Source organism: Polistes canadensis, unplaced genomic scaffold (assembly GCF_001313835.1).
Source record: "Polistes canadensis isolate GaletaPanama2010 unplaced genomic scaffold, ASM131383v1 scaffold_45, whole genome shotgun sequence".
NCBI lineage: Eukaryota > Metazoa > Arthropoda > Insecta > Hymenoptera > Vespidae > Polistes > Polistes canadensis.
This window is the reverse complement of record NW_014569592.1, coordinates 658,069-665,794: the sequence shown is the minus strand read 5'-3', so window position 1 is coordinate 665,794 and position 7,726 is coordinate 658,069. Positions and strand designations below refer to the sequence as shown.

At 36.0% G+C, this 7,726-nt stretch overlaps 1 protein-coding gene across 3 annotated transcripts in view; it reads left to right on the top strand.

Annotated features, from left to right (window-relative positions):
* The first annotated feature begins 1,662 nt into the window (after nucleotides 1-1,662).
* The window catches only part of LOC106785090 (tubulin polyglutamylase TTLL4-like), a 74,462-nt gene continuing 68,398 nt past the window's right edge, over nucleotides 1,663-7,726 (top strand). Inside the window, exon 1 of one of the 3 annotated variants that reach the window (XM_014745248.1) lies at nucleotides 1,663-1,912. The gene's annotated coding sequence lies outside the window, so the exon portion shown is untranslated. Of the gene's footprint in view, nucleotides 1,913-2,607; nucleotides 2,703-7,726 lie in introns of those variants that run through there. The other 2 variants (XM_014745249.1, XM_014745250.1) reach the window with 2 other exon arrangements.

The following is a 7,726-nucleotide window of genomic DNA, read 5'->3' as shown; positions in this document are numbered from 1 at the left end:
CTTTTTCTTATTTCGATCTGACGTATATATAATATTATAGCAGTACCTTTTGAGAGTGGGTGTGATTGAATGCGAGCTGGTATGAGGTCTTCTCGGCTTTTATAGTTGCAGCAAGGTTGCGCATGCGCACAACCAACCACGCTTCGAGGGTGGACGGTCTCTTTTCAGCACCGACGAGTTGTAGGACGGCACGAAGGGTCTCTCTTGTCGAAGGGCGGGGTAGAGTGGGAGGTTAAAGTAGCCACTGCAAGCTACTTTCTGCGCTTCTTTATTATTCCTACCTACGGTAAATTGACAGACGGTAAAAAAATGCGTTTCCCCTTACGACATCCTCCCTCTTCCCCATAATGTTTTATACGCGTTCGTTTTATTTTATCAATCTCTTTCTCTCTCTCTCTCTTTCCTTTTGTTTTCTTATTTTATTTCTCGAATTTGTTGTTGAGTTACTATTCATTGAGAATATCTTTTGTTATTTAAATATATGAGAAGATTAACAATTTCTTACGTCTAAATACTACGATTTTTCTATTAAATATATATCGAATAATATATTGGAATATTATTTTATATCGTTTGCAAAAATTCTATATAATTCTTTTTATTTATTTATTTAAAATACAAATTCTTTGACAAGTTTAAAGGCCCGCATTAGATCGAATCTGCATGGATGAATCATGAAAATGATTGAACCATTTCTCATACATAACAAATTAACTTTTTCCATATTACATTTTAATGTAATAAAAAAAGGAAATAAAAAAAGGAAAAAGAATAATAAAAAGAGAGAGAGAGAGAGAGAAAGAAAAAGAGAGACCGACAAGAAGTTACAAACACGTTTGAAAGTAACTATATGCGTATACGGATGAACGCGTTAGTAAATTGCATGTATTTGTGCGCATATGCATGTGTGTGTACGATTACGAGCTACCTGGACGGACGACTTGGAAGCGCCACGCGTGCGTTAAAGGCGTCCACGCGGGGTGAGTGGAAGGAGTGAAGAAGAAATGGTGAAGGGGGTGAGGAAGGAGGGTGGTAAAATGGAGATGAGTGGGGTAGAGTAGGGTAGGGTAGGGTAGAACACGCGCAACGCAGCAGCCGAGAATACGAGGACAGTAAAATTGTGAGAGAAGAAGATTACGAGAGGTGGGGGTATCGAGTTGAGAGAATGAATGTATGAGAAAGAGAGAGAGAGATATAACGTGGCGCGCACGAGCAACGCACGATTTCAGCGCACGTCCGTCCACGAGCTAGAAAGAGAGGGAGTAAAAGCGTCGTGATGGTGATGCTTGTGGTGGTGGTGGTGGAAGGAAGGAAAAAGTTAGTTGGTGGGGGAAGAAGACGGGCCCGGGTCAGACGTGTGCGCAGCACGAGTTGCGCACGGTAGCGGGCGGCGCATGCGTGGCGCGCGCGCCGCGCATGGCGAGGGCAACCGAGCACGTGGTGAGCTCGTGCTGCTGCTGCTGCTAAAGCAAGAAGACCTCCACAGAGATATTGCCAGAGGAAAAAGGACAACGCTAGGGGGACGAGAAGAGGGCGCCTTTTGTCCCTCGTTTGCTCGGTTAGTCTTAACGAGTATGAGAGAAAGAGAAAGAGAGTGTGTGTGTGAGAGAGAGAGAGAGAGTGAGTGAATGAGTGGGGGGGGGGATAAAGAAGGATGCTAAAGAGAGTAGTAGAAGCGTTGATTCGACCGAGTCCTGCGAGTAGTGAGTCAGTGCACAAGCTTTGGAAGAGAGAAGGAAAGAAGGAAGGATGGAAAGGGCGAGGAACTAAGGGGTGAGGGACGTATAGAAGGATAACCTGTTGCACGAAAGGTCATAATGTCGCGGCTTGAACCCTCGTAGATTAAGAATAAACAGCAGGTGGTAATGGTAGTAGTGGTGATGGTGGTGGATGATGATCATTGGTAATCAGAGTAAGTCATTAAGCGTCGTGTGGTTTATTTCGAAATGAAATTGCGCATTGAAGCGCACGAGGGGCATTATTTCCTCGTGTAGTTGCTCGAGTAGATCCTTGTCCGGTTGCTTTCAATGATCATCGCGTGCCCACCGTGCTAGCTAGTTGATCAAAGCCGGAAATGAGTATCCGTTTTATATAATCATAATTTTAATGGAAATATGTTTGTATATTTTATATAGTTGACTGATATATTTAAAATATTCATAAGAGATTTTTCTAAGTGAAGGGAAATTTATATCAATGTATATGGTATTTTTGTTGTCTCAACGAGTTTTATAACGGTGATTTATATTTTTAATATTTTTTCAGACCTTTTAATACTTATATATGGAGGGGTTAAGATTTTGTAAAACAATTATGTATATTAGAAATATCTAATGAATAATATATATAAATAACATGAACTTTCTGATAAACCTAATACATATATGATCGAACTTTATAAATATTATAAAAATAGAAATACGTATAGGAGTTAAATGTATGTACCTGGGCACATTAGGTTGCATTAGCACGGGGTAATTTTCGCGTGTTATTTTGCACCGAAGAAATAATAAGGATAATGAGCTTAACCGTATTCGAAGTATTCACCCTGAAGTGGTGGTGGTGGTGGTGGTGGCGGCGTCGTCGAAACAAACAAGCAACCAACTAACCAACCAACCAACCAACCAACCAACCAATTCAAGCATCGGATTACAAGAAGAAACCAGAAGCTATTACCTCAGAAGATCAGAATAAGTTATAAGGTGGGCAGATACGTGGATAATCCGGACGTTGGAATCATGGGTTTCTACGATCGATCGATCATTAACGCCTCGTCGATCGTTGAGAGGGTTCTCTCTCACGAAGAATCTCGTCGTGCATTACTATAGTATGATGAAACCAACCTTTATCGATCGTTCGAGGGAACGCCTTAAGCGTTAGCCGGTCACGATAATGGCAGTCTTTATCTGAAACATCGATAATACGTTTATATGCACACGAGTTATATGGAAATGATTTTCATGATACTCGTGATACGGACTCGATTCAACCTTATCTACGACATATCTACAAACAACGCATCCTCTTGTCATTACTTAACCTTATTCTCAAACTATAAGTGTAAGATTATATACAAGAATACACTTAGAAGTGATACTTTGATATTCGTTCTAATTACTTTCATTAATTATTCGATTAAATCCAACACACAATCACAAGCCTTCGTTTTATTCGTTAATTTATTTCATTACTCATTTAATATCATCGATTACGTTAAGTATACATGATTTAAATAAGTAGTCATTTAATTAATTTTAATGGGGAAATAATTGAAATAGAAAATCCGATAAATATGAATATAAATAAGAAGAGGAATGTACAGTTTAAAAAAGGGAGGGGTGGAAGAGAGGTTTATTTTATCTCCCCCCAGCCCGCGTTGGTATTTCTCTCCTCTCTTTGAAAGTTTATTTAGTAGATTCCTGACCAACCGCAAGACCATGGGCATCTGTTCGATTATTTCCGCGTTGTGTAAGGAGATTCGTTTCTTTCTATCCGCGTTCCTTCATACATTCTTAAGTATACTAGTATAGCTGTTTACGAGGGGGTGAATAAGTTCGTACTTAAGTTTAGGCGTGTGGCAGTGGTGTGCCTGCCACGCCGTGCCATGCCATGCCGACTTTGTACGGCGTCTGTGCAATCGGACCCAGTGAATCGTTGTGTATATCTCCGATGGCAGCTGGAAGTTTCGCGCGTGAGAACTCGGTTCCTCCGAGGTTCCCTGGTTCTCGTCTCGTTGCCACCTGTCCTCGCTGCTGCTGCTGCTGTTGCTTCTCTACGGCCACCATCACCACCACCATCACCACCACCACCACCACCACCACCATCGTTGTCGTTTTTAACTCGCGACTTGCCAACCCTCTTCTTCCTTTTCTTCTTATTATTCTTATTTTTCTCTTTATTATTCTTCTTAACACTTTTCTCCGTTAATTTTCTTCGGACACAACCCTTATTGAATTTTTTATGGATGGATGCATGCAAGTACATACCGCTTTTTCTAGTTGTTGTTGTTTTTTTTTTTTTAATTTAATCCTACTCAAATTATCTTTTTACTTTATTCTTATTTCTTACCTTATCTATCTGTTAATTTTAATCGAGCAAGCCCACATTGATTTACGCATATCGATTGAACAATTTGTGTTATATGAATATGTTAATAACCCTTATAAATGTATATTTTATAACATTGTAGAATTCGACAAATTATGTTATATGAATATGTTAATAACCGTTATAAATGTATACATTATAACCTTTTGGAAATAATGATAAAATAATATGTGGCATTTGAAATTTTTCAACAATTTTGCGTGTATACGCGCACGTGTGTTTATGTGTATGTGCGTAAAATTTCACCTACCAGATTTTCACCCACATCCACATATTTAATATTTTAATGATAAGTCCAAATAAGAAAAACGAAATAATGTTCTCTATATTTTTATTAAATAATAATTTTCTTTTTTTTTTCATATTGTCACATTTGTTCACACGAAAGAAAATGATTTGATTTGTTCATGAAACAATTTGCGATCATTCGATCATCCCTTGGTCGTTTCAATGACCTCGAAAGTTTGTAAAGAATCCTATGGGGTTGTCGAGGGGGAGGGGTTATGGTATCCAAAGGTATTCCCGTAAACGGGCGTACCCCTCTGGTGATTCAACCATAGATATTTTTCTTTCTTTCTTTCTTTCCCTTTTTTTTTTTTTTTGTTTCCCCTACCCCATTCCGTCGAATTCAACAGGTCCACCCTCGGCTTTGACGAAAGAACGAACGGAACGTGAGCATGCACGAAGCGTGGTGGTCGTGTGCGAGAAACGTGTACGTCCCTTTAGTTCTCCTATTCGTGTTCCCCTCTTCCCTTAACACCCCCTCTCCTCCTCCTCCTTTTCTTTTTTCTTTCTTCTTTATATTTTATGTTAGTGTTGTAGTAGAGTTTACTTGTTGCAATCCACGGTGAAAAACGTACGAGTACATACTTATATTATTTTTAATGAGAATGAAAGAGAGAGAGGGAGAGAGAGAGAGAGAAGATAATTGTCATTCGTAACAGTTGGGTTGAAACACACTATATGATATGTAAAACAATTTTATCATAATTTGTCATATTAATTTTTTTCTATTATTTTCTTTTTATATATGTATATGTTTTCCTTGACAATTAAATATAATTATAATAGTTTAATTAATTTCATGCAATTTTTATTGTTTATTTATTAAAAAAAAATATTCTATGGACTTATTGGTCAATTTAATATTATTTATCGGTCTCAATATATTCGTTTTTTATTATATATATATATACAATCTGTATATTCGTGTCAGTAGTATAATCATATATATAGTACTACTATCATCGATATACATGTTAATCGTATTAATAGAGATATCCTATTGGTATACAAAAAAAATCTTTCATTATTATTCCTGTATAAATTTTCGTATTAATATTATACATTATTTTTATACATGGCAAGAGTAAACATTTTTAATGAACCAAAAAAAGAAAAAGAAGATACGTTTATAAACAAGAGCATCAAAATATTTATTTACATACGATTTTTATGAATTACACTTATACGCGTTCGTACTTTATGCCCAACCTTGAGATGCTAATGATGAGAAAAGGTAATAAGAGGTTGGAGTGAAGGGGGGGGGGAGGAGTTTAGGGTAAGGAATAGAAGGGAAGGAGGATCACGAAACGCAAAATTGCTTCTATCGACAGCATTTATTTGTCGTGCAGGTTTCGTGCAGCCTGTCAGAATGAAAGAGAGAGTTTACGTGTGACAGTTAGGTGGACAAGCTAAGATTCTTTCTCGTCTTCTTCGTTCTTCTTCTCATCATAATTATCATAATCATCATAATGATCATAATCATCATCATCATCATCATCATCATCGTCGTCGTCGTCGTCGTTTGATAGGACAAGCAATGTTTCCTTTGCCAAGGACCGGTATAACAAGCTCTCCCTTTTCCTATACTCTTCCCTCCTACCCCCCCCCCCACGTCCCCTTCTAACTATCATACATATGTACCGACATATAAATTTAATTAATATTATATATTTTAATATATGACATTTATATATATACATTTAATAATATGTAAAGTCAATGACCCAGTGTTGATTACTATTTCCAGTCAGTGTCAGTTCACTAAATTTAAGTAACGTAGAGCATGGTTATAAAAGTGGATGGGTGACCCGTTTGGATAAAAAAAAGAATTCGTGTGTTGTGTTGACTTGAAAGTGGCGGTAAAAGAATGCGATCGTTTGATAATATTGGATAAGTGTGGGATGGATGATGTTTAGTGTAGAAGTGACTCGAACTTGTATAAAAGGGAGAGTAAAAAGAAAAATATATATATAAATTATGCTAGTGTATAAAAATATTTAGGTATTATTTATAATATGAATACGTGGGTGAGGTTAATAAATTCTCGAGTCTAATATAATAAGAATTTAGTTGTCGGTTAAAACATTATAACTGATTATCGTATTATATAATAAAACAAAATATATTATCGTATTATATAATAAAAAAAGAAAAAAAAAAAGAAACAAAATATGAAATATTCTTTAATAATTATTTGCCCGTATTACAAATCGTATTAATTAATCGTATCGATAAATTTAAATAATTCGAATCAATAAGAAATTGTATTATATTATTTGTATAATCAACTAAAATCTATATAGTTTCAATAAGATTAAAAAATCATTATGAATAATAAACGGTATGGTCGCATTGTGTATTAAACTTTAACGGGAAAAAGGTTTCTCTCGATAAGATCATATATGTAAAAAAAAAAAAAAAAGTTGTTTTTTTTTTTTTTTTCAACCATTTCTAAAGCGGTAACGTTCACCACCAACATCAACTCTATTAAATATATAACATACACCAGAGTAAATATTTAAGAATATTATCGTTCGATCGAATATTCATCGATTAAATGGGATTCAGCTGGCAAAAAGAAAAAAAAAAAAGAGGAAAGACCACTTTATTTAGTAATAGGGGTTCTCTCCTTTCGATAGTCAGCCGAGTTAAGATGTCAACGAAATTTACGAATGTCTCGCCACCATCATCGTTGACTATCGAACGAAATATCGTGAACGAAATGATTTTAATTTAAAATTCAGCACCACCGGATGCATCCAGTAAAATACACACACACACACAAACGTACACATACACATAGACGTATACGTACTTTTACGCATATCCACCACATGTATACTTTTAAGTATACATACACGAATTCGTACGCATACTTATACACACACACACACATATATATATATATATATATGCACGTTTATATATATTTATATATATATTTGTTGACATCTGTTGCGATAATTTGGTTGGTTGCTGAGATACGAGTACTTACGAGCTTTTCTCAAAGACCGACCGCCGGTTTACTCGTGTGAAAGGTGCTTATCTGATTGCCGAAACGAAAAAGATATCGACGAAAAATTAACTCATTTCCGAGCGGTTAAGAAAAGATACATAAAAAAGAAAAAAACAGGGAACGACCGAGTAAACTCCTTGATAGTCGAACTTTTATCTGCCGGAACGCGTCTCGTTGTTAACCGATTCAAAATAATCTTCTTTCGGACGACAGATGTTTATAAATTTTGAGTATAAATTTAACGATGCAAATTAATTATATTATATTTTACCAATACGTCGATACACCACTCTTATACGTTCGATATACATATATATA